Below are 23,926 nucleotides of genomic sequence, written 5' to 3'. Positions count from 1 at the left end.
ATTGACAGCATACACATTAAGGGGTGGTGCCTAGAGAGGAAGGGGTGTGAGGGATAAACATGGGAGTGGTCGGGGTTATGTAACAGGTCTGAGTGCATGTGCACCAGTCAGTAGGTGCAGGTGAGGGCTAAACTTTTAAACTTTATTTTACTAGGTAAGACCCACTGAGCTATATTGCTCTTTCAGATCTGGCCCACAAACGATAGTTCAACAAAGCAGTTTATCATGTGGACACTTATATTAGTCAAATAGTCTAAATCCATGTTTCTAAATGTGGAGAGAAAAATCGGAGAACCTGAAGGAAAAAAAAAAACACAGGACCACTGGGAGAACATGCAAACTCCAAATATATAGGCGTCGGGGTTGGGACCAAAACCACGAACAATGTACCAGGCGAGGGGGTTAACATCCCAGTGAGGATAGTAGGTGGGGGTCGAGTGGCTTTACGACGACCAACATTCCTCTTAATACCACACAATGATAGATGCCAGCTATGATTCGCCACGATGACACACAATTAGGATTTTGACATTGCTGTTGGTGCTAAATGGGCCCATTGTGAGCTTGGAATGCTCTAGCCTATAACGCCTAGCAAGCACGTGTTTAGCTAATTTTGGTCTGCTCATATAAATGACACATCCATGTTTACACTTCTCTTCACTGGGAGCCTCTCATATATCTAACTTATATTCTTTGGGTCTTTCGGTAAAGCCACATAGAAAAAATAACAAAAATATCGACGTTTCGACGACTGCTTGTGTTGCGATCAAAACGTCTATATGTTTGTTATTTTTTTCTATATACATGGCTTTACCGAAAGACCCAAAGAATATGAATTCCTGCAGCTTTAAGTCAAGATATCTAACCTATTTATCCATTCTGTACAATTACACTACAATTGAAGCTAAATGCGATATTTAGCTTCACAGTGAAAATGTGACCAGATATTAATTATTTTAACAATCACTATGATAGCCACGATCTTAACCCATACATCTATCAATCACAAAATGACTACATATAATTTATGGAACACGTTATGACCCACGGCAGATATGTGGGTGTTGTTTACACAAAACTTCCTGGTTAGTTTCCTGACTTTGGCCACGTGACCAGTGATGTTCCGGGTGAAAGGTTATTTTTGGCGGCGAGGCCCTCGGGGTGTCGGCTATTAGACAGACACCGAAATGGAGGCCAGTGTAGCATCTCAGCCAAGACAGTTGCATCTGTTCGTGGCAAGACTTTAAGAAGAATTGTCTGTAAGTGTTGTTTATCTTGTTATAATGCTGGGAACGCTGTAATAAGGTTTTGAGTGCCGCTTTCATGCTGTGAAAGTATTTATAATCCTGTGAATTTGTTGTGAAAAATCTGGGGCCCATTTAACAGTAAAACCTGCCACCAACATTCTTGTTCTTGTCAGCTGTGGTTGGATAAGTCAAGCCAGACTTGCGCCTATGTTAACTTGAATGTGCTCTTCAGAGCAAGGATGATGAAATATATCACCCACAGTCAGTGTTATATGGTCCATTGTACATTTTGGACACACTATGGTGTTTACTTGACGTAACCCAATGTAACGCAATCGCTCATTTTGTTGTATAGCTATTAATATAGGTGCTTGGTCCATCCAAGATCTATTGAGTTTGATATTATTTATCATAATGTTATTTTGCTGCAGTGTTCATTCATTTGAATAATATCGCAAATCTTAATGGATGTTGTATTATCTGTTCTGTTTATCCACCACGTTTACTTTAATTAAACTAATTGGAGTTCTTGACCTTCATTCTGGCTCTCTGTGTAATTAAGACGAAGTTGATCTGTTCAGATAGTGGGTCAACGCAATACATAGTGCGGCCAAGATAACCATAATGAGTATACATTTGAAGATCATGAAATTATAAATAGTGTTATATTTAAACTAATGTAGAGAAATGGAATAAGTATTGTGAATTTTCTGCAGAAATCCGTGATCTGACAATGCAGCATGTAACTAGCTACTCTGAATATAACAAATGGTGATCACACAAAGGAAATAAAAAAAACTATTGAAACATTTAGTTTCTGAAGTATGCCTAGGCCTCTTAAATATGTTAGCTCTGCAGGCAAATATTAATTTATTTATTTACAATTTGCAAGTAAAGGCAGTTCCCGGGTTACGGACGGGTTATGTTCCAGAGAAATATCCATAACCCGAATTTTCCTGATGTGGAAAACAACCATTTTCCTCCAAAATCAAGTTAAAATCCCATATTGGGAAATACTTGTGCCTCCCCTACCGTTTTCTTTCTACTGTATCGCGCTCTTGTCCGTTTTTTATCGCTACATGTATTGTATCGCTGTATATATGCTCTGCACTTCCTCGGGATCTTTCATTGTAGAGAATATCTACCCTAACACTACCCATAATCAAATTAATGGAACATATACTGTACAATTTTTACGAATTCCATGAAGCCTAGAAAACAATTATGTAATGCTACAAAAGGAAAAGAGACGATGTGATGGGTACAATGTGAGAGCGTGACGAAGAGTGTTGTACAGTACACCACCGTCTTTGGGATTATGCAGCCCCGCATTACATCTTGCGCCACTGTATTCATCTACAATCTCACACACTGCACTATTTGTGCTTACATAACTAATGCAAACATTTACGCGTACGATATTGTATTTAAATTGTTACATGATTTACAGGAGCATTTCCGTGAAGTCGGATATCCGTAAGTCGGGTCTTCTGTAACCCGGGTACTGCCTGCATTTCCTAAATTTTGGCTCGCAATTAAATTAATGTTTTATTTATGTATTAATTTCTGTTTTGTGCATATAGATTTGTAATTCTCTGCACAATGGATGACATCAATTTACACCCAACACACAGGAATGGAAAAAAGTAATCATTAAATCACTATACACATACACTAACTGATGCTTGTATTGTAAGTATCGATTTTAATAAATGACATTTTATTGGCTTATTCATTAAAATTCATGCAAACGATACATAGCAATTACACAGATATTTGGTTTACCCATTCATCGTGATACATTAATCAATGGCAACTAAAGTTTAACCTCGAGTTTGACAATGCTGATGAGATGCAATTTAAGCCCATCAAAAATTATTTGCAGTTGGTCAGCCAATCATGATGGGCTACCCTTGCTCATGTCAATTCCAGTTTTTACAATGCTAGCGAGGTCAATGACCATGAAAACACTAGTCAGCGCAATTCCCGCGATTCTTAAACCAGCCGCTGCTGTTCCCCTGATTACCCCAACTGCGACGTCATCAGCTATATTAAGAACCAGATTTGAAGCTTTCGTGACTGCAAGGATTCATATTCTTAGGTTTTTTCGGTAAAGTCACGTAGGTGAAAAATTTAAATGAATAAAAGTAAAATAATGCTGTCTAATTTACCACCACCTGCCGCCTTGAACAAACATTCCATATTCTTGATTAGCTGCTCGCTGAGCTTGATGTCTGCATCAAGGACATCTGTGACTTCTGCAGTCGTCGTCTTGTCCATAATCGACTTGGCGATAACAGACCCGGCAGAAGTGACTCCACCAGCCACCCCGACAGATATTCCAGCAATGGTGAGGCCCAGAGAAGCTCCGGAAGTGACCGGTATCAGGGCGATGCCGGCGATGCACATAGCTCCTCCAGCAACACCGGCAGAAGCACCAGTGATCTTGGTGATATTCACATTTTTAGATCTTTCTCTCAGTAGAATAATGACACGAAGAAGATATTTCAAGATCTCCATTCTCTGCGATTTCCATTCAGAGAAAGTTTTTTTCGTTTGTTTACTTATTTGTTTATAATTGGGCTGTTGTGAACAAAAGGTGAAACAAATAAGAATGAATGCATTGTGCATTTTATTGTTTTTAGTACAAACATGGACAGTAACCGATGAACATTGGCAAACCATTTTTTTATGGCAGTCTATAAAAAGTGTTTATACTCGCACTGTATGTGCAGTATTCTTAGGTTTTTTCGGTAAAGTCACGTAGGTAAAACATTAAAATTAATGAAAGTAAAATAAAACAAAACAAAAATAAAATTCACGACGTTTCGGAGGCAACACAAGTCTCCGTCATCAGGTGGGACCGTCACAGCCGAATTAGCTGCATCAAGTGAAGCAATGATTCAAGATGTAATCCCTTATAAGCAAGTTGAAGGGAGGTGGAGAGGGGGGTGGAGAGCTTATCAGACTGTGGTAGCCAATGAATGGAAACGTATCGGGAGGGAGGAGGAGCGGTGATCAAAGACTACACATAGTGCTCAACACAATGAACACGTGTCGGGAGGGAGGAGGGGCGGTGATCAAAGACTGCACGTAGTGCTCAACACAATGAATGGAGACGTGTCGGGACGGAGGGCGAGCGGCGATCAAAGACTGCACGCAGTGCTCAACACAATGAATGGAGACGCGCCGGGACGGAGGGCGAGCGGTGATCAAAGACATCACGTAGTGCTCAACACAATGAATGGAAACGTGTCGGGACGGAGGGCGAGCGGTGATCAAAGAACAATGAAGAGATTACTGTTTAACACTGGGGATGTTAACACTCGGTGAAGTAAATTAAAATAGTGCCTGTCAGATAAGATGGTCCAAAAAGTGTAATTAAGTCTTTTTTGCGTGGTTAATAACATCTTTTCAGTGATTACCGAGTTTGTACCCATCAACTGATTCTTCGGCAACGGCCGAAGAATCAGTTCTGCCGTGTTTCAGATCTGACTTGTGCTCGCGGACACGATCAGCAACATGACGTTTTGTTTCTCCAATGTAGCAATCACCACAAATGCAACTCAATTTGTAGACTCCAGGATACTGTAAGTCAGGAACGACATCCTTCACAGATGGAATCAGATCACGGATTTTATGCACTGTACTGAATCGGACTTGGATCTTATGTTTGTTTAGAATTTTGGAGATCTTTTTGGTCACGCCTGCTATGTATGGTAACGTGATAGTTTTGGTCGGAGTTTCATGTGGTTGTTTCTGTGTGGTGGGAGAGACAGCTTGGCGGATAGTCCGGTCAGAGTATCCGTTCATCCTGAGGGCCCGATGTACATGTCTTAATTCATCAGTCAGGTGGTGTTGGTCAGAAATGCCATGGGCTCTGTGGTATAGCGTTTTGATGAGAGAATTCTTTTGAGATGGGTGGTGGTGGGAATCCGGTTTCAAGTAGGAATCTGTGTGGGTGGCTTTCCTGTAGACAGAATGTCCCAAGGATCCGTCAAGCCTCCTCTTAAACAGAATATCCAAGAATGGTAGTTTACCATCTTTCTCCACTTCCATGGTGAATCTGATAGATGGGTGTCTAGAATTGATGTGGTCCAAGAAGTGGTTCAATGCTGGGAGGCCATGTGGCCAGATGACGAAAGTGTCATCCACATATCTCTTCCACAGGGAAGGACGCAGGGTGGATGTCTGGATGGCGTCTGATTCAAACTTTTCCATGAACATGTTGGCTATAACTGGTGACAAGGGGGAGCCCATAGGGGTACCCTCATTCTGTTTGTAGAAGGTGCCATTCCAGGTAAAATAGGTGTTGGTGAGGCAATGCCTAACCAGCACAGGTACATCAGAATTCAATCCATGTTGGACTAAGTCCTCAATTATTGTTAGGGTGTCCGGTAGTGGGACTTTGGTAAACAAAGATACTACATCAAAGCTGACGAGGATGTCATCAGGAGATAGTACCATGTCCTTAACCATAGAGACTAATTGGGTTGAGTTGAGTACTGCCGAAGAGGTCTTGCCTGTGAAGGGGAGCAGAGTATCTGATAGAAAACGGGCTAGTTTGTACGTCGGAGAGTTTATCGTCGACGGTAAACTACCATTCTTGGATATTCTGTTTAAGAGGAGGCTTGACGGATCCTTGGGACATTCTGTCTACAGGAAAGCCACCCACACAGATTCCTACTTGAAACCGGATTCCCACCACCACCCATCTCAAAAGAATTCTCTCATCAAAACGCTATACCACAGAGCCCATGGCATTTCTGACCAACACCACCTGACTGATGAATTAAGACATGTACATCGGGCCCTCAGGATGAACGGATACTCTGACCGGACTATCCGCCAAGCTGTCTCTCCCACCACACAGAAACAACCACATGAAACTCCGACCAAAACTATCACGTTACCATACATAGCAGGCGTGACCAAAAAGATCTCCAAAATTCTAAACAAACATAAGATCCAAGTCCAATTCAGTACAGTGCATAAAATCCGTGATCTGATTCCATCTGTGAAGGATGTCGTTCCTGACTTACAGTATCCTGGAGTCTACAAATTGAGTTGCAATTGTGGTGATTGCTACATTGGAGAAACAAAACGTCATGTTGCTGATCGTGTCCGCGAGCACAAGTCAGATCTGAAACACGGCAGAACTGATTCTTCGGCCGTTGCCGATCATTGCTACAACTCGGCGGGCTCTCATGAAATTGTCTTTTCCGAGACCAAGGTTCTCTGCAAACCTCCTGGCTACCATCAAAGGTTTGTACACGAAGCCATACAAATATACAAACACAGACATAATTTCAACCGTGATGATGGGTACAAACTCAGTAATCACTGGAAAGATGTTATTAACCACGCAAAAAAGACTTAATTACACTTTTTGGACCATCTTATCTGACAGGCACTTTTAATTTACTTCACCGAGTGTTAACATCCCCAGTGTTTAACAGTAATCTCTTCATTGTTCTTTGATCACCGCTCGCCCTCCGTCCCGACACGTTTCCATTCATTGTGTTGAGCACTACGTGATGTCTTTGATCACCGCTCGCCCTCCGTCCCGGCGCGTCTCCATTCATTGTGTTGAGCACTGCGTGCAGTCTTTGATCGCCGCTCGCCCTCCGTCCCGACACGTCTCCATTCATTGTGTTGAGCACTACGTGCAGTCTTTGATCACCGCCCCTCCTCCCTCCCGACACGTGTTCATTGTGTTGAGCACTATGTGTAGTCTTTGATCACCGCTCCTCCTCCCTCCCGATACGTTTCCATTCATTGGCTACCACAGTCTGATAAGCTCTCCCCCCCTCTCCACCTCCCTTCAACTTGCTTATAAGGGATTACATCTTGAATCATTGCTTCACTTGATGCAGCTAATTCGGCTGTGACGGTCCCACCTGATGACGGAGACTTGTGTTGCCTCCGAAACGTCGTGAATTTTATTTTTGTTTTGTTTTATTTTGCTTTCATTAATTTTAATGTTTTACCTACGTGACTTTACCGATAAAACCTAAGAATATGAATCATTGCAGTCACGAAAGCTTCAAATCTAGAATGTATATGCAGTGTATACGTATAAACATCAACATTGGTGAGACAAAGGTGGCGGTTATACTTGTGGTTATGGTTGTAGTTATGATGTGATTGTGCCTGTGGTCATAATGCAGTTGTTTTGGGTATTGTTGTGGTTACAATGTAGTTTTCGTTGGAGTGGTATTGTTGCTATTTCAGTTACGGGTTGGTGGTTTTTGATGTTATAATGTTTGTGTTTATATGGTGGCTTTAATATTGGTTTCAACGACCAAAATCGAAAAGATAGCAGGACCGAAATCCACTTTGTAGATTTAACTATTTCACTTCATGTCTACTTTTTTTTATCTCCACTACAATGTCGGTTTCGTTATCCTGCCAACTGTCATCTTACACGTAGGTGTGCATGAGGTATAGAGAAGCCCAATAGGTTGGTGAAAGTTGTGCAGTTACGTAGTGATGCTGTGCAGGAATGTCAAATCAATGCCCTCAATTTGGGATTGATTGCTATTCACAAAGTATATATCGTTTCACTAAATACTCCAAACATAGTGGCTTACAAAATGTTTAACATATGAACCAAATTCCCATATAACACAACTAAATTACTGAACTAAAATATCAATTCAATGAAATCCACGCACATTTTTTTTTGTTTTCTTATGTTTGGTGTATTGGTAATTTTCTATCGCTGATTTGATGAGATATGATTCATAATACGTGCAGGTACATTGCCAATTTGCAGCTATATACCTTTTGCCACCTGCACAATGGATCAAGTCAAGTTGTCACTTTGGCAAATATGCTAATCGATTAGTTTTTTCAGCAGTCAGAAATGTTGAAACGCAAACACAATTTTAACAATTTTACATCTTACTCTTTGGTTCTTTCGGTAAAGGCACGTAGAAATAAAATAAATAAAATAATAGAGTACGACGTTTCGATTGCAGCACAAGCAACCGTCATCAGGTAGAACTAAATTTGAGAGAGAGACAAAACAGAGTCACGGAGACACACACAAGCAGAGAGAAACAAGACAGAGACACAACATAGACACACAGAGACCCAATGCCTCTGTCAAGGCATTAAATAGAGAGAGGGGGGGGGGCAGAGAGAGAGGTGGGTCTGCTGAGGCAGCTGCTGGAGCAGCTGCTGGAGCAGAGAAATTAGCATGTCAATGAATCCACCCCGAAGTAACCGAGGGAAAGAAGATCGAATGGCCCTATGATAGCCTGGTAAATTTTGAGAGAGAGAAATAGTTTGAGAAAACTAAATTTAGCAAATCTTTTGGAAATGCAATGTAATGCAACACAGAGAGTCGGCTAACAAACAGTTAACGCATAGCCTGGTTGATAACGATATCCAAAGATTGGTAAAATTAGAAGTAAAGTGTGAAATTTGACAGAGACACACAGAGAGGTGTGGAAATCCACCCCGAAGCGGCCGGGGGACAGATAGAGCGAATGGACCTATGAGAGCCTGGTAAATTTTAGAGGGATAAATAGGCCCTTTGAGAAAACTGACCAAGAAATAAATAAATAGAATCTCTCTTCTTTCCTCTCGGTCGCTTCGGGGTGGATTCATTGACATGCTCATTTCTCTGCTCCAGCCAGCTGCCCCAGCAGACCCACCTCTCTCTCTGCCTACCCCCCCCCTCTCTCTCTATTTAAGGCATCGACACATAGGCATTCGATCTATGTGTGTCTATGTTGTGTGTCTTTCTCTGTCTGTTTGTCTTTCTCTGCTTGTATGTATGTCTGTGTCTCGGTGTCTCTGTTTTGTCTCTCAAATTTTGTTGTACCTGATGACGGTTGCGTGTGTTGCAATCGAAACGTCGTACTCTATTATTTTATTTATTTTATTTCTACGTGACTTTACCGAAAGAACCAAAGAGTAATTCCTGCAGTCACGAAAGCTTCAAATCAAATTTTACATCTTAACGGAATTTGTAGCACCTCAACTAAGGCACTTTACAAAAAAAAAACAGGATATATACATAAATGTAATGGTGGAAATTAGGTGAATGAAATATGTGACATGAGGCAATGGGGGTGAATATATGATGCGGTAATTTGGTAAAAGCTATATTGATGAAGTAGATGAATGTATTAAATGAATGGGGATTGAGTGATAGCTGTATAATGAGCATATTAAGAAGAATCAATAACGGACGTGTTCGAGGGGGAGAGGAGATTAAGCGGGGGGTCATTTGGTGAGCTAGGGAACAATCGGTGAGTTTTAGTGGAAACTAGTGAGCGAAGATGACTGCTTAATGTGGAGGGGGAAGTTTGTTCCAGTGAAGGAGCTGGGGTGAAGTGATCGAAAGAGCGAAAGCATGGATTGAGCGCAAGGAAAAGGAGGGACAGAGATATCAAAGATTGAGAATGTAGTAGGCGAAGTTTAGCTGCAGATTACATCCAGCATCAGGTGCGAATAGCTCAGTTCTTGCGTGAATTCGCATTGTGAACCGGGGGGACAAATTCAGATAATTCCTCGTCATGTCTCCTCTAAATATCCGGCCATGTGAGCCATGTCTGAGGAAACCAAAACTGCAGCTAGTTGGCTGAATCGTCGCGATCCCGTCCAACACGTGATATGCAGAGTCTGATGGAAATGGCGAGGCGCTTGTGGTTGGGGACATCACAGTGAGAATTTCATCTGGTACACGACCCCAAACAGCGTGACAACTTCCTCTCAGCCAGATGAAAATGGGAAAATATTCACCGGACCTCTTGCTGGGTCAGCGCAGCTCACGGCCATCAAATGCCAGCGTCATACACTGCTGTTCTGAACAATTCCCCAGGAGTCAGCACTACCTATCATTGATACACATCGGACTACAGCTACCCATTATTACGAGCACCTTCAAACCACAATGGAACTTCTGCAATGCACAGTGGACAGACTACACTGTAGTGGTTAAACGTAGCATTGTCTGCATCCTGAACACCATCTGAATAGATGTTGCATATCGCGTTATAGGAAAACATGGATGGAACGAGTTTTTTACGTTAATAAATTTGACCTTTTGTCAACAAACAAACTACCCCACTATTGGCAGATAAAATGGGCAGATTGGAGTAGGATGAAGTTAAAATTATGAAACAGTGAGTGGAGTTTGTATACACAATCCCGTGTTGTTGGGGTCGTAGCAGCAAAGACATTGCATCCTGTCCCATATGCTTGTTATGCTCTAGCATCTTGGCTGTGCTTACACCACATACATATTATGCACTCCTGTGCTGCAGTAGTGGCCTCAGCCACTGCTAATATACTTCAACAATATAATCGTCAACTCGTGCACACTCAAAAAGGCTTGATGAATTGCGCAGCGATCACGCGTTACACTGCCTATGTTGGTAGCATAGAAAGTAGGCTACTGCATTAAAACAAATGATTAAACGTCAATAAAAGAGTGGACATTCAAGTACACCTGCCCTTTGTTAATCCACTGCTGGAATGAATACTTTCCCACACTGTTTCGTTCACAGGGGTCTGATGACTCATTTAATGTGGGTTGGTGAAAGGGGACTTGCAGGTCTGGCTCAGATATCTTTCGCCACTGATTTTATATTGCGGCCAGGAATCGAGTTCAGGATGGCTTCTAGCAAAATGCACTCACCACTGCATCACCAATCCACCCAACCAGTGTACCATCCCATCCCCCTTGCCACAGAATATAACGCTCATCACATGACAGACTAACATGTTAATTAATTTTGAATAACACGTTTATGTAATTCCCACAACTCCAAAATAGGCAAATTTAATTTTAAGACCAAATTCATCGTTATAGTTGTGCAGTCATTGGTTACATAATTGAAACCATCAATTTTCGATTTAAAGCTTTCGTGACTGCAGGGATTCATCTTCTTGGTTCTTTCGGTAAAGTCTCCACCTGAGGACGGCTGCTTGCGTTGTGGCTGAAACGTCGTGATAATTATTTTATAATGTTTTATTTTTATTATTTTATTATTTCCATTCTACGTGACTTTACCGAAATAATCAATAAGATGAAACCATCAACTCAATATATTTGCCATTAAATATGAAAGCATTCAAATTCGGGGAACATGCACACCTCTAGACTACTCCACACAATCACCGCACGCTACCTACCTTTGCTCTTTGATGACCCCATTCTGCCAGCCTCCAGGCGCTGAAGTGTAGCATTGCTCTTGCTGCCGTATTTATACAGGGACTCGGGGATTATTTAATTATTAACACAACTCCACCTGTAACGTGTACACGTGCATTTTACATTACATGGCTGGTATTTCAAAAGGGCTTCACAAATTCAAATATTTGAAGGAATGTATGTGTATTGCTTTTGCTCGTGATTGAATAGGTCATAGAAATAATTTCACATCATATGAAACTGGACCAGTTTCGACCGGCAGTGGCTTATCAGCAGAGTAAGAACAAGGACCCACAATGTAAAGAGAGTGTCCTTATCTTAACATCGGCAGTTCGTCAGCATTCTTTAAAGCAAGCCTGACTGCTGAAGAGACACTGAATGTTAAACTCGGTTCTGAGGTTTCTTGTCTTCAGTCAATGCAGCTGAACTTATGCACTTCCTGAAGTCTGTGCGGCTGATGGATTGTGTAAAAAAGTCATTTATTTCGATAACAGATGGATATGTAATGTAGTAACTTGGCGGGAGACGACTTCACGGGTAGCACACTCTTTATTTCACCAACTTCGGTTCACAGGCGACTAACACCCACTGTAGTATCTCGGGTGACTAACACCCACTTGGTTACTCGGGTGACTAACACCCACTTGGTTACCCGGGTGACTAACACCCACTTAGCTACTCGGGTGACTAACACCCACTTGGTTACTCGGGTGACTAACACCCACTTAGCTACTCGGGTGACTAACACCCACTGAGTTACTCGGGTGACTAACACCCACTTAGCTACTCTGGCGACTAACGCCCACTGAGCTACTCTGGCGACTAACGCCCACTGAGCTACTCGGGTGACAAACACCCACTGAGCTACTCGGGTGACCAACACCCACTTAGCTACTCTGGCGACTAACGCCCACTGAGCTACTCTGGCGACTAACGCCCACTGAGCTACTCGGGTGACAAACACCCACTGAGCTACTCGGGACACACCCTGCCGGGGTGTCCGTCTTGACTGTGGGTCCCCCAGTCCCGACCCACGTGGGCGTCGAACCACGGGTCCCACAGTCTCGCCTCCGAGCCACACAGGGCCCCGGTCCCTACAAGGACAGCGGGACTAGGGGTCTCGGGGCACTATGTCTTCAACTCCGTCTTCGATCTTCAACTGGTTAACAACCCCGAGTGCTCTCGCGCGTCCCCCTTTATACCCCACCTGCGGACGTCGCTGAGAGCACCCATCCTATTTGACCAATCACTGGGCGCTGGCTACGATCCTGTTTTCCCACATCTCAGCGTGCCTCACCACCCACGCCGCGCCGCCCCGTCATCCGTCACTCCCGGCGCGCGCGTCCATACCACGCCCACAACGCGTGCCCAACCCCGCACCCCGTGCCGCCCCGTGATCCATCACTGTCACAGTCGGCGCGCGTCAACACCACCACTACAGATATATGGAGACATCCGCTAATTTTGTAATTTATCTTTTCTATAATATAGATCATGATTATTTTGAATTTCAATCCGTACGATCATTCAATGTGATGAGAAAATGAAGTGGGGTTGGGCAGGACGTAGTTTTAAGGCATGATGCCCCATGGTATGTATTAAAATCAATGGCAGCCAAGGAACATAACACATTTGTAGTGACTTCGCTGGATGTCAACATGCTGTGGGTTTAGTACTAGCCCTCGAGGGGCATGGCATGCGGTGTAGCGACATCGCCGGATACCACAATGTTGTGGGTGTAGTACCGGCCCTAGAGGGGCAAGGTGTGCGCTGAATAATTGCGCTGGATGGCACCACGCTTTAAGTGCTGTGCCGACCCTACAGGACAGGGTGTGTAGGTGCCGACCGAAGGATACCACAGAGATAATAAGCCTTGTCCCCAGAGGGACCGGCGTTGTTGTTCATCCTGGAAGAAACCTTCACCTACGTTCTACGTTCTCCGTTCAACAAGTTTCCACCACGTGGACCAGGGCCGAATTCATTGGTCCCTGTCCATAGTAGCAGTTACATTGTAATCAGTGTAGTTAGCCGGGTGGTCACCACCTTAGGTTGTTTGTCTGTTAAGGGGAAGTTACCCTGTGTGTTGGAACTGAATAAATGTGTTGCCTGCAAGTCTACATCTGCGACTCAGTTGAACCCATTACAACTGGCATCAGAAGTGGGCAAACGTTATTTGGTCGGTAAGATAGGCCGAGTTAGGCTATGCTTACGTGATGCAGACTACATACCAGGACGTTGTCGGACGACGAGGATAACGAAGGCGTTATTCCCCAGACAGCTCCGGGAATGGTGACCCCGGAAAAATGAAGTGAGGCGCCCCTGGCAGAGCATCGCGATGATCATCTCAGCGATAGCTCACCACCATCCCGGAAAGAGTGCCACACATTCCGCGCCCGCCTCACTGAATTTCGCGAGGGCATGGCTGCGATGGTGGCTGACCTCGACCGTGCAGAACCAGCGGTGGAGGAGAGAGCACTGGAGCTGCGTGGGGTCGATCCTCCCATTGCTGTTACCCGCCAGCGGGAAAACTTTGTGGCGCAGCCCGCGCACACGACCGTCATTTTGTTCACAGAGCGGGACGGAGAGCCCGCCAAGTCTGAAAGTATGCTGAGTTTTCCTGTCGAGATTCCATTTCTTAGGCGGTCTACCTTTTGTAAAGGAATTTTCGGCTACGGGAGTTGACTGGGTGGCCTTCGAGCACCGGTTCCAGACAAACTGCGACCTGGCGGGATGGATGGAGGCAGAGGCACTGAAAGCGCTACCCGCAACGCTTGACGACGATGCCTTGGCCTCGTTTTGCACCATCCCGCCGTCGGAGAGGGCCGTGCTTCAGCGAACCTTCACCCAAATGTCGGCAATTTATGAACCACCGTAAAATGTATGCCATAAGTTCACTGCGCAGAGGAGGGGGGAGGCTGAGACGCCCCTCGCCTTCTACAGCACTTTATTGGTGCTAGCGAAGGCTGCCTTTCTGAAGATGGACCATGACGGAGTCGACTCGCTGGTCCTCAAAAGACTGTTGACTTTGGCGAAGGACCTCAACATCGTCCTGCCGGCCGTCGACAAAGACGATTTGTCTTCTCTCAAGATGCATCTAGGCGCACCTGCTTTTGCAACGACATAAGTGGTTGGCATTTTGTGCCCCGACTTTTCCTTGCTGTTCATTCTTGATACGGATGCTAGCAACACCGGAATTGGTGCTGTTCTGACTCAAGTCATAAATGCCGTGGAGAGTGTTGTAGCATATGGCAGCAGAGTCCTGTCTCCATCTTACAACGGTACTGTGTCGCACGCCGGGAACTTTCGGCTATAGTTTTTTTTTGTGCAGCAGTATCGCCCCTATCTTTATGGAAGACTCTTTGAGGTACGCTCTGACCATGCAGCACTACAGTATGCGCTGCGTATTGAACAGCCGTCTGTCCAACTGTCACGTTGGATGGAAGTCCTGCAGGACTATTCTTTTACTGTTTCCTACCGTAAAGGTACCCGACATACGAACGCGGATGCTCTGTCGTGATTGCCAACGAGCGACGGGTGCATGTGCTTCTCGGGCTCGGGGCACTGTAAGACGCCTACCGAGGCCTTGCCCCCTCCCCTTGCGACATCGGTCGAGGTTGACACCCCTGATGAAGCCGACGGTCCTGAGGCGCGTGACACCATTATTAGCTTGGACCATGCGGAGTGGGGAATCCTCCAAGTTGAGGACGCTTCCCTGTTTAAATTATGACGCCATGTCAAGGGGGCGGACGGGGGTGGGGATCGATGGGGTATAGCCTCTGTCATCCTCAGAGGCGGATTGCTCATGCACTGGGATGGAGGGTTGCGCCGTTACAACATTGTCGTGCCCACTGCCCTGTGGGGTAAAGTCACCTGGGCGGTGCAAGAGTGACTGCTGTACCTGGTTGTGCATAAGACGCTAGCCACACTTAAGCTCGACTTCTGGCCCGGTGTAACAGGCCAAAGTATACCCACCGGCCGTAGTATACCCGGGGTTAAAACGGCCTAGGCTAGATTATACCCGGGTATATTATGGCCTAGGCCAAATTATGCCCCTCTAGGCCAAATCATACCCCCATGATAGTAATAGTGTTGAGCGATATACACATGAATTTGCTGTGGCCATGATCTCGGCATCTGTTGCCCAGACTCTATCATGAGAGATGCCAGAGGTGTTTACATATTCATTGACATCTTGGTCCAAGTAGTCCTGTATTTCTTAGTTCCTAACGCTAACCCTATTCCGTGACTTCCGACAACACTTCAATGGAATTGCATGCGTATTCGACTTCACTGGCTTTGACTGCTTCTAAAAATGCTTCAATTGATCAAATTGAGATTCTTACTTACATTTATACGCTTTTTATATATCGATTGAAGTTCGTTGTCGGCTGTTCTCTGTATGGATAATTGCCTTTGAACTTTCACATGGGGCATATTCTGGCCTGGAGGAGTATGGTCTGGCCCAGTCTAGTTTATAAACCCCTGGGTATAGTTTATCCTAGGACACTTTATCCCCCAGGGTATACTCTGACCTGGGCCAAATTTAATCGGGGCAGGGGTTATTTTAGCCTGTTACACCGGGATGGTGGAAGATGTCGCTAATGTACACGAAATCCTGATTTGATCCCACCTGTAAAGGATATGATTCCTAATATGCAATACCCGGGTGTCTATAAACTGAGTTGTGGCTGTGGCAGCAGTTACATTGTGGAAACGAAACGACATGTCTCGGACCGCGTTCGCGAACACAAGGCAGATCTGAAACATGGTAGGACCAATAGCTCTGCCGTTGCTGATCATTGTTTTACCGCAGTGGGCTCACACGAAATTGACTTTTCCAAGACGAAGGTACTCTGCAAACCCACCGGCTATTACCAGAGATTTGTTTATAAAGCCATACAGATTTATAAACACAGACACAACTTCAACACTGAGCAATCATTGGAAGGACGTTATTAATCAGGTAAAGTCTTAACTGACTGTGATGTTTCCATCCTACCTGCCTATGTTAGCAGTTTTTTCCGACTCCTTGTGTCTCTCTCTCTCTCTGTGCCTCTCTCGGATCTCTGACTCAAGTGCTATTGCAGGGTCTCTCAGCAGATCTCTCCCCCAGTACTGCTGTGGGGTTCCCCCTTCTCTCTCCCCCCTACTGCCCGATATATATATATATAACCTCGTGCCAAAGCAGCTTTCTCACCTACTTCAGCAGTTTTTTGTTGCCGTAGTTGTCTCACCTGATGACGATTGCTTGTGTTGCGATCAAAACGTCGTAATCTATTATTTTTCTACCTACGTGACTTTACCGAAAGAACCAAAGAGTATGGATTCCTGCAGTCACGAAAGCTTCAAATCAATATTGAACGGGTGTGTGCAGTGCGCTCGGCGGAAACCCCCATCTGAACCATGTTGTCCACCGTTGCAATCCATTAGAGTTTCCCGCCTAAATGAGCTGGTCGCTCTTGATGTCCTCGGTCCATTTCCTACCACCCCTCGTGGGAATAAGTATTTACTGGTGGGCATCAAATATTTTTCATTGTGGCCGATGGCCTAGCCGCTTCCCAACTAGTCAGCGGCGGTCATCACCAAGGCATTCCTCCACGGCTATTACATGGACAAGGGCGCCCCTGAGCACCTTCTGACCGATCAGGGTAAAAAAAACTTCTTCTAAAATGCTCACGTAAGTGTGTGATTTTTTGGCAAAAAAGAAAGTACGTCGTAATCTATTATTTATCTTTTATTATTTATCTATTATAATCTATTATTTATTATTATCTATTATTTTTCTAATCTAATCTATTATTTTTCGCCCTACCACCCCCAGACGGATGGGATGGTGGAGCGGTTGCACAGGACTCTGACTTCCATGTTGAGCCATCAGCATGTTCTCGGGGTCCTGGCTGCCTATAGAATGGCCCCTCACGTATCCACCGGCTACTTCCCATTTTGTATGGGAGAGAACATGACCAATCGATTGATGTCCAATTAAAAGCCAAGCTGAGCAAGGCTAAATCTAAAATTTCGGAGCCCGTGCTGCTTACTTTTCAGAGGCTTTCCAGGGAAAATTCTAATTGACACCAATTGGCAAATGAGCGGCTAAGGGGTCTCCGTCTTTCCGGACATAAGTGGGCTCCAGGTGACAGAGCCTTGCTGCATTGTCCCCAGGTACCGATGGGTACATCGCCCAAATTGTTTAAACCTTGGAGGGGGCCAGTTGATGTGATTTGAGCCGTTCGGCCCCAGTGCGTCCAAATTTGCTGGGGTAGACGGAATTGGTTTGTACATCCCTCTCGCCTAAAACCTTTCATCGTGCCATGTGAATTCATATAATCTCCACTACACAGGGGCCGAGTGTCAGGTGTGTCGGGCGAGCTGAGCTGTGCATCCGTTGAGGTTGGTCCTCAGGGGAGTTATGTGATCCTGTTCTCAGGTTCCATACGTTTAACTTCGCCCATGCCGCCGCCTGTGCCGTCTCCGGAAACTTCGGGAGCGGAGGGCCCGTTTGCTCGGCCGACTACTCTTCGTGAGGAGCCGGGCTCATCGGGACATTTTCAAATTCCTCCCGGGAACCCCAGGGAGCTTACACCTAACTTGCCTCGGGGTGTTGTATATGTAAGCCTTTTTCCAAATTCTTATTAAGAATAATTCGACCAATATTTTTTTTTATATATATTTTTTTATATAAAACAGATACCCCCAAAACTCTCAACTCTACCACTCACAAGCCACACCAAGCATCTGGAGGTCGTAAAATGCCATTAAACAACAATCTTCGGGGCAAAGAGGGGTTAGCGACTATCTGGAAATCTCCAGGCTGGCAGATGACCACCTGACATGACCTCCCCGGACGTTTTGAACAGTGCACAAACAAGTCTCCAGAGCACATAGCAGAGACAAACGGACGTTACAACTCGTGTTTTCTTTAACGGTAAAAGTTTGAAACTCAGCAAAAAGAACAAATCGACGTTATAGACTGCGGTCTATATTAGTGGCTTCATTATTACTTATTTTATGTCACCCTTATACAACTCATATATATTATTTTGTATTGTATCTTTCTATCTATGTAACTTCACCAAATGAACCAAATACACGAGCCCCTGCCATCACGAAAAACTTAAGTCCAAACCAAAACTATTCCTCCAGCATCGAAATATAACTCATAACAAAGCTTGGCAAAACCCTCAAAATAATGACGTAACGTGGAGCATTACGAATATTGATTAAACATGAATCGAATAATAACCACGATATATTAAAACCGGGGGTAACTCATAAGAGATACAAGGAATACATCTAACACACAGGACCACATAATATGTATCCCATAGAACCAAAGCCTCCCCGGCCATCTTTGTCTTCCAACAATTCGACACAAACACATGCCAGCCATAAATACGTATGAAGGGGTCTGGCCTCGAGATAACAAGCACTCAGAAGGAGTGGGGGATCAGGGCGGCCGCGGAGAGAGAACATGGTAGAGGGCATCTGGGATTTGTTTGTTTTTCTCTCGCAAGATACGTGCAGAGAGGGGAGGGAGTTTCACGTTCTATGTTTTAAGCACAAACGCACATCACGCAATTCAGTCTCATGAGGGCGAGTCTGACTCGAGCCTCGCCAGGGAGAGGCTTGCGACGAAGTTTGCCAGCGGGCACCGACACCGACCATGGGTGTCATGTCTCGCAGAGAGGAGTGACGATGTGTGGTTAAGAGCTGAGTTCGGCATGAGCCGACAGTATCGCTGAAAGCTTTATTCTACATTTACCCTGATGTGTTGAGTCGCTCACAAGGTCAAGGATTGCGACAAGTGGTATTGTCATAATTGTTTTTTTACCCTTCTATCTGGCAACAAAACTGACACCTTTTTTTTTACAAGGAGTCATGTTTGCATAGACCACAATACCTGCAGTCATATTGCAAACAAAGAACATAACTCTAATAATGTATGCACTGTCCTTGAAGTTGATTGGTCCACACCCGAGACAGCTCCAACCCATGTATTGTACTAAGCTTTCACAGTTGTTTAAGAGGTGTGCGAATACAATTTACAAGTTTTGAGAGTGAGTGGTCCAGCCAGCGTCGAGCAGCTCACAGCAAGAGCCCTCTTGGAAGAAGGGTGGAGAGCACGAAAGTTGAGCAACAATAAGGCGAAGCCCTGAAGTGAAACCGGGAGAGGCACCAGCGGGTGCCCGTGTGAAAAAGGCCACTGCATGCCAAGGGCAAAAGCAAGGAGATAGAAATGAGAAAGAACAGAGCAGTGGAAAGAGCCTGAGCCAGCGCAAGCCCTGAAGTAAGGGCGGGTGTCCGTGTGAAGCTGGCAGCTGCACGATCAAGAAGAGAGCAAGAGAGAAAGAGTGACGAGCAACGACAAGCAAACAACCTGGAGAAAAGGCAGAAAGCGCCAAGCATCGACCAAGCGAGCATCGCACAGGACCAGCAGCAGAGGACAAGCTGCAACTGCAATCATGCATCGCCAGAGCAGGGAGCAGGAAAGAGAGCACGCAAACAGCGCCACCAAGCAAGAGTGTCGGCACCAGCAGCAGCAGATAAGCGATGAGAGCCATCGTGCATCGCCAGAGAGAACGGAGCAGTGGAAAGAGCCTGAGCCAACGCAGCCCTGAAGTAAGGGCGGGTGTCCGTGTGAAGCTGGCAGCTGCACGATCAAGGAGAGAGCACGGAGCAGGGGAAAGAGCCTGACCAGCTGCCCGTGAGCAAGAGTGTCAGCGCCAGCGAGAGCGCCGTGTGTTTAATACACACACACATCGACCAGCACCAGCTGGGAACCAAAACAAGAGTGAAGAACCTGCGCAGCTGACGAGCTGCCCGTGCTATCTGATGACGGAATCATCGCGCACCACGACGGCGAGCGTCATGCAGACTCGTCATCCAGCAGTGGACAAACAGCTGCAGACGACGCCCCGAGCGAGACAGGGAGCAACGAAGCCGTTTGTATGACATGCCCACCCTCACACACTCACCACTCCGCAGGGAACAAACTAAATTTTGGTACAAGGAATGCCCAACCTCGGCATCTGCTTTACACACACAACACGCATATCGGGACGAATAAGATTGTTCCAAAAAGTTATCTTTATGTTTCGAGAAGGGTTGCCATTCCAAGGTGGTGCGTTAAATATCAACTGATCGTGAAAAGCATTTTCTGCCCATCAAGTTACATGAATACGATTGTTAGAAGTATTTTAGTCATTCGTTTTTGTTAATTGCATAATCTTGCCAATGAATTGATATATACTTTGCCTTCGGGATATAACAATTTGCTTATTGCCTTTCGTATGAATATTGTTGCATGTTCGGTGGCCAAAGTGAAACAACGCAATCATTGATGGGTAAATGTACTGCTCAATGAGGGAAATTTCCCCGATGGTACCGTGGATGATTCCAAGCATGGGAGTTCGCATATTAGAGTGTCATGTTTTTGTTTAGAATAAAAATTGCTTAACACAGAAGTGTAGGAGTTTCTTTCCTGAGTTCATGCATAACAATCTTATTTATAAGAACTGCATCCTGCGTTGAGATTTGAATTTGGAGACCTGACATAAACACACTAAGATATAATACTTAAATGTTTAAGCTATAATAATTGCATTATCCCGATTGATAATACGATCCTGGACAACGAAGCTAAGTCTAATTATCATAACAACCCACATTAGCATAATATGCATTCGCATAAAACAACACGACATTGGCATAATTTATGTGCATCATTTCATAAATTAGCACATTTTTCGCTAATTATGCATTTTTAAAATCTGCATTGAATTTTTATTATTTTTTTTATAAATTTTTCAAAACCCGACATATACAACAGGGGCCCGGCCACCAGGACTCAAGACCGTTCGGTTTTCGTGACCCCCATACACACATACTCATGCCGTCAGTTGGTTGTCGCACTCGTCATGTATTGATCATTGGCTGAACCTTGCCTTTATTGTGCTTGCGGGTGTTGTTATGGGTGATGCTGGTGCTGGAGGGGGTCCCAAGATTTCGTGTGTTACCGTGTGTTTTCATTTTTTCTCATCCTCTCTTCTCTCTTCCTTTCTCTCTTCCGTTGTGTTTTTGCCTACTGTTGGTCCTGTACATTTGTTCTCTTCCCCTGTTCGTCACTGCATATATTATAAATATTGTACATATAGGATGGGATATTTATACTGGTAGGAACCTCCTGGTTACACCAGCCCACAGGGGATTATTGTGTCCGTCCGTCCGTCGTGCATCCAAAAATGGGAGGGGTGGGGCTGGGTGGAATTATCCACGGTACCATCGGGGAAATCTCCCTCCACGAGCAGTATAGATAACCATCAAGGATTGCGTTGTTTCACTTTTGCAACTGCACATATAATTAATTCCACCGCGTAACGCGAGCTTAGACGGAGATGGAGAGTCTTTAAAACAGGCATGCAACGATATTCATATGAAAGGCAATAAAAGCTAATTATTCTACCCCAAAGGCAAACGTATACGTCAATAGATTCATCGGCAACATTATATAATTAACGAAATGTCTTCGAACAATGGTGTGCGTGTGTGCGTGCCCTCGTACGGGAGATTATTATCTTTGGCTAAGCGTTAATTAATTCGTGAACAAGATTCTATGATGAAGAAGCAGGTTTAACACGATATTCTCTCTCTGTGAGCGTGTAGATTCGTGACGAAGGTTTCAAACGTTTCGTTTGTGTCGATGAATCTATTGGTAATTTATGCGATTAGAAGTAATATAAAAATAATAAGAGAAAAAACGACTGAGGTACTTATAAACGACGTATTCTTATCACTCGTAGAGCCGGGATGCCTTCACGGCCAGCTGATGGTTCATGCACTTTTATAATTAGTCTTCTTATGATTGGCTAGGGTTGATTCCATTGTGTGGGGGTGTTTGATTGTCCCCTTGATAAATTCTTCTGTGAGCAGACGCCGGGCGCGTCGTGGATTTGTGAGTGTGGGGGAGGGCGTATCATACGAACGGCTTCGGAGGAGTTCCCTCTCGCTCGGGCGTGGCTGCAGTGAGCCACCGGCTTTCTCTCTCCGCTGCTAGATGAGCGGCGTCGGCACAATGTTGTTCTTGAAGAGGCTCGGTCGCTCGTGGTGCTCGGTGGTGCCCGGTGGCTTCCGGTGGCCCCAGTGGTGCCTGGCGGTGCTTGGCAGTGCTCGTTCGCTCGTGCGCTGGTAGGCTGGCACCTGTGCTCTGGGCACTAGGCGACACGGCTGTGCGCGCTCTCCGGCTCCAGGTTCTCTGGCAATGAACAATGCTCTCATTCGTTGCTTGATCGATGTTGGGCGCTTTCCGCTATTTCACGAGAGTGATAGCTGGAATTTCGCCAGCTTTACTCGCACTGCAGCGGATCGGTGGAGCGATACTTCTTCTGTTGGCGCAGAACTCTTGCTAGGTTTAGCATGTCGCTACTCAGCGAGCCTCCATCCTTGATGAGTTGCGGAGTCTTCTTCTGCTGGCAAGCTTCTTCTGTATCGGTGGTGATGATCTCCTGCGTCGGTGGTGATGATCTCACGGCGCTTTTGCTGCGCGCTCACTTTTAAAAGTTGTGAATTGTATTCGCACACCTCTTAAACAACTGTGAAAGCTTATTACACTACCACTAGTCGCAATCCTTGACTTTGTGAATGTATCAACACATCAGGGTAAATGTAGCATAACACTTTCGGTGATACTCTTGTCGGCTCATGCCGAACCCAGCTCTCCAAACACACATCGTCACTTCTCTCTGCGAGATGTGACACCCATGGTTGGGGTCGGTGCCTGCTCCCTCGCGACGGCACCGCCAGACTCGCCCTTGTGAGACTGGAGCAAGACTGTAGCAAGACTGACGATTTGTGAATCGTGTTGGTACTTAGAATTGTATAATCCCTCCCCTCTCTCTGTTCACAAAAGGGCCTAACTTTCTTTGATTTTGCTGGCTGTGGGGAGGGGGAGTGGTATGTGTGTCCGTGTGTGCGTGTGTTTTATTGAGACATCTGTTAAATCTCCTTCCCCAAGCCATCTTTTTATCCGTGGAACACAGATGCCCAACCTGCAATACAACTCTTTGTGAGAGCCACTTCCCTCGCTCTGGGCGTTACCTTCTTTGCTATCCCGTGCTGCGGGAAGACAAATGGTTGGGAGGCTCTTTTCCTATTTAGTACATTACATCTTGGTTAGGTATGACTGACTTATTTCGCCTTTAATTCTTCTAGGTGACCTTTTGTCTACTACTAGTAATTATTATTTGGTTTGTGTTTATTCAAGATTTGTGATTTAGCATTATTATTACGTATTTCATAGGGTTTTACTAACCTTCATTCCACCGCCTGTATCCTGGGTTTGTACTGTTTGTTCTCGAGTTATTATTATTATTATCTGATATCCCGAGGTTAGAGAATTCGTCTTGGCTTAGGAATAACCCTGACTGCCAGAATTCTTCTTTGATGCTTCGGTCAGGTCGTGTAGAAAATTATGAAAAGTAAAAATAACATTAGTATTGAATTAATAAATGAG

At 45.0% G+C, this 23,926-nt stretch overlaps 1 protein-coding gene across 4 annotated transcripts in view; it reads left to right on the top strand.

Moving 5' to 3' along the window:
- The first annotated feature begins 1,153 nt into the window (after positions 1-1,153).
- The window catches only part of LOC144948270 (NACHT, LRR and PYD domains-containing protein 3-like), a 57,551-nt gene continuing 34,778 nt past the window's right edge, over positions 1,154-23,926 (top strand). For all 4 annotated transcript variants that reach the window (XM_078877693.1, XM_078877695.1, XM_078877696.1 and 1 more), the window contains exon 1: positions 1,154-1,259. The gene's annotated coding sequence lies outside the window, so the exon portion shown is untranslated. The remainder of the gene's footprint in view (positions 1,260-23,926) is intronic.

Source organism: Lampetra fluviatilis, chromosome 48 (assembly GCF_964198595.1).
Source record: "Lampetra fluviatilis chromosome 48, kcLamFluv1.1, whole genome shotgun sequence".
Classification (NCBI taxonomy): domain Eukaryota; kingdom Metazoa; phylum Chordata; class Hyperoartia; order Petromyzontiformes; family Petromyzontidae; genus Lampetra; species Lampetra fluviatilis.
This window is presented reverse-complemented; position numbering and strand designations above follow the sequence as displayed.